Below are 15302 nucleotides of genomic sequence, written 5' to 3'. Positions count from 1 at the left end.
CAGAAAGCCTCATCATCAAGCAAGGCCACATGGTTGCTGAGAGGTTGGTGGCCATCTCGGGTAAGCGGCATCCTCGGGCCCAGAACGGACGCAGGTCAGTACACCTGGTTACTGATTGTAATATATTGTGTGGCGCCTGAAGTAACAGAGACTAGCCTAGGCCTTGCATTAGTTAGTTAGTTAGGGTTATATCATTTGCTAGGCCTTACTGTACTGGACTGCAGCGCAGTTATTGACTTGCAGGCTCTGCTGCATCTGCACTGGCTAGGGGTGTTCTCTGTAGCAGCACAGCACGACTTGCAGGCTCTGCTGTGTGCGCCATCGGGCTAGGCCTGTCCCTCAGACAGGGACGGTGACTGTGGGCCTGGGGGATAACTTAGTCTATGCATACTTGTATTGTTATGTTATTGCTATTGTTAAAGTAAAGTTTCTGTTTTTGCATATAAAGCTGGTGTCAGTGTCGCTTTTCTTGTCTGTGATTTCGCTGTATCCTGGGGAGCCCACCCCGGTACACGACTTACAACTTGGCATAGTCAGCAGGATACAGCGACCGTTATGGACGGGAACGCAGCGGGAGATCGTCCCCCAGCGCCAGTGGTGTCAGATCAGGACCCAGCCCAGGGTGCACAGGCACAAGTCCAGCTTGCCCCCAACAATATGGCTACCCCAGTAGGATACATCCCTGTAGGGGCACTACTGCATCATCTGCCAAAGTATGACGGTAGAAACATGACATTGCAGGACTGGACTGAAAGGGTGTGAAGTGTGGTTAAATTGTGTATCCTGACCCCCGAACTGCAGGCCGAGGTTGCGTTGGGAGCCCTAGACGGTGACGTCAGGTGGACAGTGATGGTAAGACCTGACTCCGAGAGAGATACCCTAGAGAGGATATTCTCCCTGCTAGAGAGAGCCCAAGGGGGGCAGACCAAAGTGGTAAAGTTACGGAGTCACTTCTTTAACCGACCCCAGCGAGAGGGCGAGACCCTGATGCAATATTCCAATGCTCTACAGGAGACGCTGAATGAGATACGACGAGACCCTGAGGCCATGGGCGCCTTCCGGGAGGTGGACCGGCTTCTATGAGATCAGTTCATAGTGGGGATCTCCAATAAATTCTTACAAGATAAATTACAAGAGATGACTCGAACAATGGCCAATATAACATTCTACAGTGTCTACTTAGCCGCCGTAGAGAGAGAGAAAGAGCCCATACCTGCGGCAGCAAGAGGGGTGAATAGCACGCATGTTACAAGGGACCGGTCGGGGTCTGAAGAATCGGAGTCCTTAAAGGATTTGGTCCAGGCCCTGCGGGCGGAATTGAAAGAGCTTCGGCTGGAAGTGTCCCAGGTGAAGGCAGAACCATCCCGGCGTCTGGAAACGGTCCCCAAACCTCGTGCCACTCCACTCAGAACAACCCTGGTGATTGGGCCAGTCAGAAGAGGGCCCTCTGTTGGGCTTGCCGAAAGTACGGCCATATGGCCAGAGAGTGCCCAGAACAGGTAGCGTCTGAGCCGACGTTAAACTTCCGACCGCTGCAGTAGCTGGGCGTCCTGCAGCGGTGCACCAGAAGTTAAGCCCTCTGCGTGAAGAACATGACCTGTATGCCAGCAACCCCATATTAGAAGCCGAGTTGGAAGGCCGAAAGGTCTGCTGCCTAGTTGATACAGGGTAAGAGTGTACCCTAATGCCTCTGGAGTTCTTCGAGAGGCACTTCGGGCATATGATGGAGCCCGAAGACGGGAGCGTCATCAGGCTGACGGCTGCCTATAATAAAGAGATGGATGTCCGAGGGATAGTCTGGATGCGGGTCCGACTGTTTGGGCAAGACATCGGCAAGAAAGGGGTCGTGCTTGTGGACATTCGTCCCGGAAAGGAATGGACGTGACCCTGGGCATGAATATACTGAGAGACCTAGACCATCAACTCTATGCGAAGGAAGGGCCGAAGTACTGGCAACGGGCCACCGCACAACGTCCTACCCAGAAGGTCTTACAACAGATGGTGAGGAGCTGTAGCCTGCAAAAGAGTAACCTGTCTGGTTGGGCCATTGGAGACGTGAGGGTGCTCCGGAGGACCCCGCTGAAGATCCCACCTCGACAAGAGCGAATATTGATGCTGCCAGTGGGTGCTGGACGACGATTGAATGGACTGGAGGTCCTAATCAAACCCGCTTATCAAGAAGGAACGCAGATTCACCCAATGGTAGCCCGGGCCCTCGACATTGTAAAGGACGGATGTGTGCCTATAAGCTGCTGTAATATTGAGGACTGCGAGTTAACCGTCCCCGCAAACACCCTGCTGGCCAAAGTTTATATGTCCGAAGGTGGTATCGCTCGACGAAGGGGCTTCACACTGCAGCCGGATAGGAGATCAGCCTGGACCTATGCTGTGGAGATCCATTCAAGGGAAACCCAGACTGCGGAGTGGAACGGTCGAGTGATCATGGCCTGTATGGGGGTGGACTGCAGAACCCTGACCCCGGGGTAACAAAAGCGGCTGGAAGACACCCTCTGGGAATTTCAGGAGGCCTTCTCAAGACATGATGAGGACTTTGGGTGTACTACTGCCATCGAACATGAAATCCCAACCGGCGATGCTGCGCCGATCAGGGAACGTTACCGGCAGATCCCACCTAAGATGTATCAGGAGGTGAAAGATATGGTGGCCAGCATGTTGGAGAACTGGGTGATCCAGGAGAGTCAAAGTCCGTGGGTTGCTCCGGTAGTCTTGGTGCGGAAGAAAGACAGGAGTCTCCGGTTCTGCGTGGATTATCGGAAGCTGAATGCTCAGACCGTCCGGGATGCCTACCCCCTTCCACGGATTGAGGAGTCATTATTAGCCCTAAGCCAAGCAAAGTTCTTCTCAACTCTTGACCTGGCTAGTGGGTCCTGGCAGGTGCCGGTGGCCAAGAAGGACAAAGCCAAGACAGCCTTCATTCTACCTATGGGACTCTACGAGTTCAACCGGATGCCCTTCGGCCTCTCTAATGCTCCGGATACACCTGGATGACATAGTAGTGTTCGGGGCTTCCTTTGATGATCACCTCCAGAAGCTGCGACAAGTCTTGGGACGGCTACGAGACCATGGGCTCAAGATCAAGCCCAAAAAAATGCCAGCTGTTCCGACAGCAGATAGAGTACTTAGGACATGTGGTCACCCAGGAGGGGGTAAAACCGGCCCCCAGCAAGGTGGAGGCTGTTCAAAAGTGGCCCCGGCCAAGTACGCTATGGGAGGTACGGGTGTTCGTGGGACTGGATGGCTACTACAGGAGGTTTATACCCAAATTCGCTCATCTGGTGGGCCCGTTGAACGAGTTGCTAAGAGGCACGGTTGGGGGCCCGAAGAAACGCCCCATCGACTGGGGCCCCCGGCAACAAGAGGCCTTTGAAGCAGTGAAAGAGGTGCTGACCAATGCCCCGATCCTGGCTTACGCGCGGTTTGATACCCCATTCCTGCTGTATACTGATGGAAGCCTACATGGCCTGGGGGCCGTATTGTCCCAAATCCAGGATGGACGGGAGAGAGTCATCACCTATGGAAGCCGGTCCCTAAGAGAGTCAGAACGCAACTCTGATAACTATAGCTCCTTTAAACTGGAACTACTGGCACTGGGGTGGGCCATGACCGAAAGGTTTGCAGTATACCTGACTGGTGCAGAAGTGACCGTGATGATGGACAACAACCCGTTGGCACACCTGGAGAATGCCAAGCTTAGTGCACTCGAGCAAAGATGGTTGGCCCGCCTCTCTAAGTACCAATACCTCATCAAGTTCCGGTCCGGTAGGGAGAACGGCAACGCCGATGCACTCTCTCGAGTTCCAGTAGGACAGTCGACTCAGAGAGCCAATGAGGCGTTAGAGGATACTGAAACTCCTGACCTTGGTCACTTACCTCTTTTTCCGGATGTGGCACATTCAAGTGGAGTGACGCTGGTTCCGGTGGAAAACGTTGACTGATTGGGAGAGAGTCCAGGATAGCTGCCGAGACTTGTGGAAAGTGAAATAATGGGTTCGGAGCAAGATCTGGCCTCGGCCAGAAGAACAAGCCTATTTGACCCCAGAGAGTCAGAAGTTGTTGAGGCAGTGGGATAAGCTGACAATTACCGAGGGCCTCCTGTGCCGGAACATATACTTACAGTCAGAGCTGCAGTACCGGCAACAGATTGTCATTCCCATGTCGTTGGGACCGGAGGCCGCCAGGGAAGCTCATGAAAAGGGAGCTCATTTTGGGAGCGACAAAACATTTAAGTTGCTCCAACATCTGGTATACTGTCCAGATCTGGTCGACATGGTGGCCGCGGCATGTCTTAAGTGTCTATCCTGTGGGTTGAGTAAGAGTACTGAGCAGTGGGCTCCTGTGCAGACCATCTGCACCTCAGCGCCCCTAGAACTTCTGATGATCGATTATGTACAGATTGGGTACTCTACCTCGGGACACTTGTACTGTCTAGTCATGACAGATCACTTTACCAAGTATGCGGTGGCTTTGCCGACCAAAGACCAAACCGCAGAGTCGGTTGCCGAAGCTGTCTGTAAACACTTTATACAGGTGTTCGGGTGTCCACGGAGGATACATTCTGACCAGGGAGCATGCTTTCAGGGTACTCTAATGAATGAACTGTACCAACTGCATGGGATTGAACGCTCCCGCACCACTCTGTATCACCCACAAAGAAACGGGGCGTGCAAACGCTTCAATCGCACCTTGCTTCAGATGCCGCGGACTCTGGAAGACAATCAAAAAGCCCAGTGGCCCGCGTACCTACCTGAGTTGATGTGGGCCTATAACAACAGAGTACACAGTACCACCGGATACTCTCCACATATGCTCATGTTTGGATGAGCCAGACGGGAGATTGAAGATCTCCACATGCCCAACCCGATGAAGCCCCCATCGAGAAGTAGCACCGCATGGGTGCAGGAGCACTGCCACCGGCTGAGAGCGGTCCACAAGGTTGTGGGGGAGCACCTGGGACAGGTGGTACCCCCTAACCCAAGACCAGTGCAGAAAGATGGGTATGTCCCAGGTGATCGTCAAAGCCAAACGGCCATCTGGGAAGTTGGATGGACGGTGGGAGGCAGTTCCATACATGGTGAAGAGAAGGGTAGACCCCGCTATTCCGGTCTATGAGGTAGAGCCAGTAGGGACAGGGGGACCCTCACGGAACTTACACCGTAATATGTTAAGACGTTGCAATTTTGATGAGCCGGTGTGCGTGGAGGGGGTGCCTCCTCACGCTCTGAGTATGGAGGAAAGTCCCTCAGATGAGGAAGAGGAGGAATGGTGGGTTGTCCCTGCCCAGGTGTCCACAGAGGTTCCGGCTGTGACAGGTTTGCCACCCAGGTCCAGTGCTGAACAGTCAACAGCTCCTCTCATGTCAAATATGCCTGATGTCCCTAGTACTTCTGAAACCCTCAATCTGAGAAGGCCAGCAAGGCCCAATGCTGGTGTGCATCCACAGCACTATGCACAGGATGAGTTTGTATGGGGAGAGGACGACAACTTCTAGTGGGGTGGTATGTGAGATTGTGGAACAGCTATTCCTGCATAATGTTTGTACTTAAACTGTCATTTGGCATTCTGGGCACTAGAGGCCACTGTTTTGCAGCTACAACTAGCACACTCTGGGATTTGCATATGTAAAGTAGGTGATGACTCATGCAGGCTGCTGGTGAGTGAACCAGGAAGTGTTGATCTGACATGGTGGAAGGATTGTGTTGTGAGGGACTGAATCCGATTCCATCCTGGCTTGCAGGTGTCCGGCAGTAATGGACACTCAAAGGAAGGAGAGTAGCTGTTGTCCTCTTACTGAATCCAGCTCTTTTGAAAGAGAGGTTGTCCCAGGAAGACCAGTTCAGTGTGTGGATAGAAAGCCTCATCATCAAGCAAGGCCGCACGGTTCCTGAGAAGTTGGTGGCCATCTCGGGTAAGCGGCATCTACACCTGGTTACTGATTGTAATATATTGTGTGGCGCCTGAAGTAACAGAGACTAGCCTAGGCCTCGCATTAGTTAGTTAGTTAGGGTTATATCCTTTGCTAGGCCTTACTGTACTGGATTGTAGCGTAGTCTGTACATACTTGTATTGTTATGTTATTGCTATTGTTAAAGTAAAGTTTCTGTTTTTGCATATAAATCTGGTGTCAGTGTCGCTTTACTTGTCTGTGACTTCGCTGTATCCTGGGGAGCCCACCCCGGTACACGACTTACAACTTCAGGGCCTAATATGGCTGGTACTGTTCTGCTTGGGGGTAACATGTCTGGAACAGTGCCAGAGACATGTTACCCCCAGAATAACCAGCCATATTAGGCCCTGAAACAGCGCCGCCAGCCATAATAACCCCAGAATAGTGCAAGCCACAGCAATGACCTCTCCACCACTGCTACCAGTAAAGTCAGGGCGTATCTACTATCAAATAACCATGGGGCAGCACATTACCGTGTCAAAAGTATACACTTTTGAACTAAGTTTTCCCAGTTATAGTCTATGAATATGTCAAGCCATACTTTCTATACGTTTGCACAGCATGAGATCTCAACAGTCCCTGACTAAGTACAGTGATGTCACAGAACAGGGCACAAGTGATGTAATAATAATGGCAAGGTTATGTGCACAGTGATGTCACAGTGCAGGGATAGTACACCCAGTGATGTAATAATGCAGGGTAATGTACACAGTCATGTGGCACTGAGGTGGTAGTGGTCTTATGTTTAGTATATGATGTTGGCTAATTTTAAAATTGTCTAAATTTTCCATTTATGCATGGAAGACAGTTCTAGAATACTAGTAATGGTTTCCCTGCATAAATAGCAGCCCCTTAATGTTCTGTAGGCCTTTGTATTAACTATTTGAATTACTATAACTTTCGTACTCCTCATCGGCTAAAAATAAGAGGAGTATTTTTACTCTTCCAGAAAAAATGTAGCGTGACCTCTGCCCAGGATGATTGGACTACATTCCACAGTTCTTCTCTATTTCTTGGTTTTGCCTCAGAAACTGCATTTTTGATGTCGCACTACAAGTTTTCTATTGGATTAAGATCCGGAGATTGGGCTGGCCACTCCATAACATCAATCTTGTTGGTTTGGAACCAAGATGTTGCACGTTTACTAGTGTTTGGGGTCGTTGTCTTGTTGGAACACCCATTTCAAGGGCATTTCGTCTTTAGCATAAGGCAGCATTACCTCTTCAAGTATTCTGATATATTCAAACTGATCCATGATCCCTGGTATGAAAGAAATAGGCCCAACACCGTAGCATGAGAAACATCCCCATATCATGATGCTTGCGCCACCATGCTTCACTGTCTTCACAGTGTACTGTGGCTTGAATTCAGTGTTTGGGGGTCGTCTGGTAGTTTTTCACTTTCTTCCACGTCTTTCAGGTTTTGGTTGCCATTTTAAAGCATTTGCGATCATTTTAGCTGAGCAGCCTATCATTTTCTGCACTTCTTTAAATGTTTTCCCCTGTCCAATCAACTTTTTAATCAAGGTACGCTGTTCTTCTGAACAATGTCTGGAACGACCCATTTCCCTCAGAATTTCTGAGAGAAATGCACTGTAACCAGCATGTACAACATTTGCTGCCTTCCTTCCTTAAATAAGGGAAATAATTGCCACCTGTTTTTCAAAGAATGAATGTCCTCACTAATTGAACTCCACACTGCTTCAGTTACACAGAATCAGCAGCATCCATGTCATGACTGTTGGGTCTGTTGGATTTCTATTACTCTACTACACTTGCTAGTAAATTATTTGCCATGTAGAAATATCATTTCTACCAAAAACTGTGATTGATCAGGTTAGTGATGTCTGACTGCTATTATTTTGAACACAACTGTATATATGAGCCTTTTGCCCTCAGTGAATCCTTATCAGGCTCAGGAGGAAGACAACCTGAACTATATATACTGTCCTCTATCTTCTAGGAATACTAAGGAGGTAGTGATTAGCTCCCTCTGCCATGTCGCTCAATGCATATCTGTGTCAATGTGTCCAGACATATCCTCAGGAGCGATAAGCAGAAACCAATGTATGTGAGACAATGCATGTAGAAGTTTGTAAAAAGCACTGACCACTGCTGGTAATGTGTGGTCTGCCGAGCCTCCAGCATTGTGATGACCACGGCCGCTGCACTGCCAGATATTTAACAGGACAATGCCACTTCCACTACCTGGATGTGCAAGTAACCAATCGGGGAAGTAATCAAGACAGATGTCATTACGGAGGGGAAGCCTCAAGATATGGGGATGGTTATGTACAAAATGGCGAGCACAAAGATCACATTAAATAAGCATGGTTATCTGATATCTGAAGCAGATGATCCTTATTCAGTCAGGGACCGCATACTGGTGTGTAGTGAGCATCCCTGTGGAGAAGCACCTGAAGGCTTCTCTGGTTACAGGGGAATATCAGGCAGCTTATGCATAATGACCTTCAAAACATCATCATAATGATCGTATTCGGTCCTTGATATGATCTTTCTGCCCATCGTCTTGTTCAATACCATTCCCGTATCTTGGGACTTCCCTTTAGTAATGACATCTGTATTGATTGATAAAGGTTCCCTCTGCCTCTGAGCCTGATTAGGAGTCAATCAGGGCACAAGCAGGGGCAGATTGGCCATAGACCTTACAGGGAAATTTCCCGGTGGGCCGATGCCCAGGGGTCCCAGTCTACCAGTGGAAGTTTTTGGGGATGTAATTTGTGCTGCTGGCAGTATTTTGTAATGGACTGTGGTTTTTGGCTCTGTTGGGGTGAAATAATGTGCCACAATATGGTATTGATGGCCCTGCCAACCATAAATTGGGCCACTTTTAGTACTTTTTCCAGGGCCACTTTAGGTTCCCAGCCCGCCCATGGGCACAAGGCCCATATATAATTTTTTTCATTGATACTAATAAACCAGTCAGTTTGTTATTTCTATTTTAACGTTCTATTCCAGCAGTTAAAGTGATTATTTTAGTAAACATACATACTGATTTTCTTTTGTTAAAGGATTCTGCCATAAACTACTTTTCACGCTAAAGATTAGGGATCGACCGATATTGATTTTTTAGAGCCGATACCGATAATCTGTGAACTTTTAGGCCGATAGCTGATAATTTATACCGATATTCTGTGAATTTTCATTTAAAAAAAAAAAAAAAAGAATTCCTACACAAATCTGCTGAAAAAAAATATGTTTATTGTTAACGTGTAGTTTTTTGTAAATCTTTCTTTTTCATTTATACTTAATATTTGGGTTTTTTACTTTTTTTTTTTTTTACTAACTATTAGCCCCCCTTAGGGACTAGAACCCTTGTCCTATTCTCCCTGATAGAGCTCTATTAGGGTGAATAGGACCTCACACTCTCCCTGCTGCTCTGTGCTTTGTGCACACAACAGCAGGGAGCTGACTATGGCAGCCAGGGCTTCAATAGCGTCCTGGCTACCATGGTAACTGATTGGAGCCCCAGGCTTACACTGCTGGGACTCCGATCAGAAGCTGCCACTGCACCACCAATGAGGAGGGGAGAGGGGACCCTGTGGCAACTGCCACCAATGATTAATACTGGGGGGCTTGGGTGGGGGGGGCGCACTGCGCCACCAATGTCTTTAATCCTGGGGTTGGGTTGAATTAATGAGAGAGTTATCTTCATTGGTGGCGCAGTGGCCACAGCCCCTCCCCTCTTCTTCTCCTACCTCCTCTCATTGGTGGCAGCAGCGGCACAGGGGGAGGGAGACACTGCTTCCTTCTCCCCTGTGCTGCTGAGGGAACGCAGAGAGCGCTGTCAGCAGCCCGATCCTTGTTCCCGATATATTATCGGTATATTGGCAAAATAGATGCTGATACCGATAACTTTTAAAATCCTGAATATCGTCCGATAATATCAGTAAAACCGATAATCGGTTGATCCCTACTAAAGATCATTCTCATCAATTACTCAAGCTCTCATTTCTCCTAAGATTGTTTTATTAATTTTTTTCTGTTTTCTTGGTTCAATGACAATTTAGTAGAGGTGCTGGATTGTCTCCCACAGTCCCCAGACCTCAACGCAATAAAATACTTGTAGGTAGAGTTGAAGAAAAAGCTGTCAACCAGTATGCACTAACATTTTGAACGTGTAGAAGAGACCTGGGAACAGATTTTGGTCGAGACATGCTTAAATCTGATTGAGAGCATGCCCAAAAAGATTCAGGAAGTATTGAAAGCCAAAGGTGGATTTACAAAATACTGACAAAATGATACATTTTTGAATTTTAGGAGCAAAACAGTACAAAAATCTGCATCACTAATCATATGCTAAATAGTTGCAAGTCCAATTTATGTATGATATAGCCAAGATGATTGTCTATAAAATGATGGCAGTCTCACATTCGAGGCTGCAGTGGATGGTGAGATATGGATCCTGAAAGTCAAAAGTTCAAAATATTGTTAAGCTTTTATTTATCAGTGTATTTAAAAAGAGTTATTTACAAATTAGAGTATTCTCTGTTAAATTAAATTGTGTGAAAGTGCAGTGACTCTGCAAGCATTACAGAACCTAACCAGAGTATATAAGAACAACATCCAGACACTAGAGATGTACATTAAATATAAGATTCTTCCAAAGGGCCTGAGAAATCCAATATTACCAGCAGGTCGTTTACGTTTAAGGGGACTGAATTAAAAAGTGGCAGAAGGAATATGTAGAATCTTAACTATGAATGATGAAATTACTGTTAGAGAAAGTAAAAAGTTTATTCAAAAACAAAAAACAAAATATAGCTTAGAGAATGCATTGAGGCAACAAAAACATTTAGTGAAAACCCTGGTTTTAAAGAAAAGAAGGAGCCCTACAACAGGCAGTAAAAAAGTTCACGTCCCACCTTAAGGACAGAAAGCGTTTCCAATTTTTAGGACTTTAAAGAGGGGTGGATATTTGATCACACCAACATCATTGCCAACTGTCCCGAATTTGCTAGGATCGTCCCTGATTTTCAGAGACAGCCCTAGCAAGTTTGGTCTGTCCTGGGCCAAAAGTATGGCTAACGTAAACCCCACCAGTGAGCTTACTTATGAGGAGTCAGTCGTTACAGGGAGTGCGCTTAGATGAACTGAATTTACCAACTAGAACATTGGTTAGGGTACTTTCACACTAGCGTTGTTAGAATCCAGCAGGCAGTTCCGTTGCCAGAACTGCCTGCTGGATCCGGAAATCCATGTGCAAACAGACTTATTCATTGAAAGGCCGGATCCGTCTTTCCGGTCTCACCCGGAATAACGGATCCGGTGTTTAATTTTTTCAAAGCTAGAAAAAAAAACTGAAAACCAGATCCGGCGATGCGTCAATTTCCGGAACACTCGGCATTAATACATTTTAATGCAAGTGCGGTAGTGTTCCAGAATTTTGGCCGGAAAAAATATCGCAGCAAGCTGCGGTATTTTGTCTGGTCAACTATCGTACAAGGGACGGAATGGAAGATATCCTGATGCATGCTGAACGGATTGGTTTCCATTCAGAATGTATTGGGACAAAACAGAAGCGTTTTTTTTTTTTTCCGGTATTGAGACCCTTTACCAGATTTCAATACCGAAAAAGAATAACGTTAGTGTGAAAGTGCTCTTAGTAGGCATCAACAAAACCTCCACAGCCGTAGGCCTCAAGCACACGACTGTATTTATTTTTCATTCAGCAAAACGAGGATCCTCAAACTACAATGGCGTCTGTATAATGTTCGCATTGCATTCATTTTTTGCAGAGCCAATGACTTCAATGGGTCTGTGGTTCGCATTTTGTGGCCAAGTATAGGACATGTTCTATCGTTTGGCGGAATGGACATACGGATGCAGAAAGACGAAGGATGATCCATGTGCTTTCCGCATCCATATATCCGTTCCATATAAGATAGGACATGTCATATTCTTGGCCACAAAATGTGGATCATGGACCTGGAGTCAGAGAGTCTGCAAACAATCAAAAATGGATGCAACATGGATGTCACATGGAGCTCATCCATATTTGGTGGATTGGGGTTTTATGGACCACAAAATACACACAGTCATGTGCATGTGGCCTTAGAGGTATAGACATAGCGGCTGTCACCTGAGTGTGACACTGACCCAGAAAATCCCTCTAAGACCTAGAATAAAGAGAGAGACTCAGGGACACTAAGGCCTCCTGCACACGACCGTTGTGTGCACCCGTGGCCGTTGTGCCGTTTTCCGTTTTTTTCCGCGGACCCATTGACTTTCAATGGGTCCGTGGAAAAATCGGAAAATGCACCGTTTGGCACCCGCATCCGTGATCCGTGTTTCCTGGCCGTGAAAAAAATATGACCTGTCCTATTTTTTTCACGGCCAACGGTTCACGGACCCATTCAAGTCAATGGGTCCGTGAAAAAACACGGATGCACACAAGATTGGCATCCGTGTCCGTGGTCCGTGGCCGTAGGCTACTTTCATGCAGACGGATCCGAACATCCGTCTGCATAAAAGCCTTTTCAGAGCTGAGTTTTCACGAAGTGAAAACTCAAATCCGACAGTATGTTCTAACACAGAGGCGTTCCCATAGTGATGGGGACGCTTCTAGTTAGAATATACTACGAACTGGGTACATGACTGCCCCCTGCTGCCTGGCAGCACCCGATCTCTTACAGGGGGCTGTGATCAGCACAATTAACCCCTCAGGTGCCACACCTGAGGGGTTAATTGTGCGTATCTTAGCCCCCTGTAAGAGATCAGGTGCTGCCAGGCAGGAGGGGGCAGACCCCCCTCCCCCCCCAGTTTTAATTTCATTGGTGGCCAGTGCGGCCCCCCCCGGTCCCCACTCCCTCTATTGTAATATCATTGGTGGCCAGTGTGCGCCCCCCCCTCCCTCCCTCTATTGTAATATCATTGGTGGCCAGTGTGCGGCCTCCCCCGGCCCCCCCTCCCTCTGTCTATTGTATTATCATTGGTGGCAAGTGTGCGCCCCCCCCGGGTCCCCTCTATTGTGTTAATATCATTGGTGGCCAGTGTGCGGCCTCCCCTCTCCCCCCGATCATTGGTGGCAGCGGAGAGTTCCGATCGGAGTCCCAGTTTAATCGCTGGGGCTCCGATCGGTAACCATGGCAACCAGGACGCTACTGCAGGCCTGGTTGCCATGGTTACTTAGCAATATTACAATATTTGAAGCATCATACTTACCTGCTGCGCTGTCTGTGACCAGCCGGGAGCTCCTCCTACTGGTAAGTGACAGATCATTAAGCAATGCGCCGCACAGACCTGTCACTTACCAGTAGGAGGAGCTCCCGGCCGGTCACAGACAGCGCAGCAGGTAAGTATGATGCTTCTAATATTGTAATATTGCTAAGTAACCATGGCAACCAGGCCTGCAGTAGCGTCCTGGTTGCCATGGTTACCGATCGGAGCCCCAGCGATTAAACTGGGACTCCGATCGGAACTCTCCGCTGCCACCAATGATCGGGGGGGGGGGGGGAGAGGGGAGGCCGCACACTGGCCACCAATGATATTAATACAATAGAGGGGGGGGCCGCACACTGGCCACCAATGATATTAATATAATAGAGGGGGGGCCGGGGGGGGGTGCACACTGGCCACCAATGATAATACAATAGAGGGAGGGAGGGGGGGCCGGGGGAGGATGCACACTGGCCACCAATGATAATACAATAGAGGGAGGGAGGGGGTGTCGGGGGAGGCCGCACACTGGCCAACAATGATAAAACAATAGAGGGAGGGAGGGGGGGCCGGGGGAGGCCGCACACTGGCCACCAATGATAATACAATAGAGGGGGAGCCGCACACTGGCCACCAATGATATTCAAACTGGGGAGGGAGGGGGGGTCTGCCCCCTGCTGCCTGGCAGCCCCTGATCTCTAACAGGGGGCTATGATACGCACAATTAACCCCTTCAGGTGCGGCACCTGAGGGGTTAATTGTGCTGATCACAGCCCCCTGTAAGAGATCGGGTGCTGCCAGGCAGCAGGGGGCAGTCATGTACACAGTTCGTAGTATATTCTAACTTGAAGCGTCCCCATCACCATGGGAACACCTCTGTGTTAGAATAAACTGTCGGATATGAGTTTCACGATGTAACTCAAATCCGATGGTATATTCTAACATAGAGGCGTTCCCATGGTGATGGGGACGCTTCAAGTTAAAATATACCATCGGATTGGAGAAAACTCAGATCCTATGGTATATTAACTCCTGACTTTACATTGAAAGTCAATGGGGGACGGATCCGTTTGCAATTGCATCATATTGTGTCAACGTCAAACGGATCCGTCCCCATTGACTTGCATTGTAAGTCAGGACGGATCCATTTGGAAGGAAGACCCACGGACGAAAAAACGGTCACGTGTGCATGAGGCCTAACTCTTCGGAGACAAAACAGTAGAAGAAACTGTGAAAAAAAAGGTGAAGCAAGCGGGGAACGGTTAGGAAAAACCCATACAATATCAGACTATGGGCTCATTCAGACGGCCGTATGCTGTCCGCAAAAATACTGAATGCTATCCGTTTTTTTGCGGATCCGCAAAAAAACGGATATGCAAAAAAACGGATAGCATTCAGTATTTTTGCGGACCCATAGACTTCAATGGGGCCATGTCCTGATTTTCACGGACAAGTATAGGACATGTTTCATTTTTTTTGCAGAACTGTGGAATAGAAAAGGGCCCCATAGAAGTGAATGGGTCAGCATCTAATCCGCAAAAAAACGCATCCGCATTTTTGCGGATAGCACACGGCCGTCTGAATGAGCCCTATGGGTAAATTCACTTGACCGTATAAATGGGTCCGCATCCATTCCCCAATTTTGCGGAACGGGTGCAGACCCATTCTTTTTAATAGGGCCGCAAAAGATGCAGACAGCTCACCGCGTGTGCTGTCCGCATCCTATGTTCCGTTCTGCGTTCCTGCAAAAAATATAGAGCAGGTCCTAGAACAAGAATAGGCATTAACATAAAGGGCCGCCTGTACCGTTCTGCAAATTGCGGATCGGACAAGCGTGGCATCCGTGTTTTGCGGACCGTGTGAATGTATCCTATTCAAGAGAGGAAGTAAGACCTACCACCAGCCTCTTCCATCCCAGTTAATATTTGAAAATTGTCAACTTATTGTGTCAGTAGAAATGTGTTTTCTGACATTTGTCCCTTTACAGAAGTTCAACTTGTTCAACTGGGTGACAGATTTACATCTTTTCGCTTGGAAACTAAAATGGAAAAAAAAAATCTTCCGCTTGACAGACGGAAATGTCAGGAATTGGGCTCGGGCTACACCGCAATTTTTTGTAGTGCGACTGATTGATTTTAACTATTGAATGACAGCAGCAG

The sequence above is a fragment of the Bufo bufo genome, chromosome 9 (assembly GCF_905171765.1).
Source record: "Bufo bufo chromosome 9, aBufBuf1.1, whole genome shotgun sequence".
Lineage (NCBI taxonomy): Eukaryota > Metazoa > Chordata > Amphibia > Anura > Bufonidae > Bufo > Bufo bufo.
Note: the sequence above shows the minus strand (reverse complement) of the source record.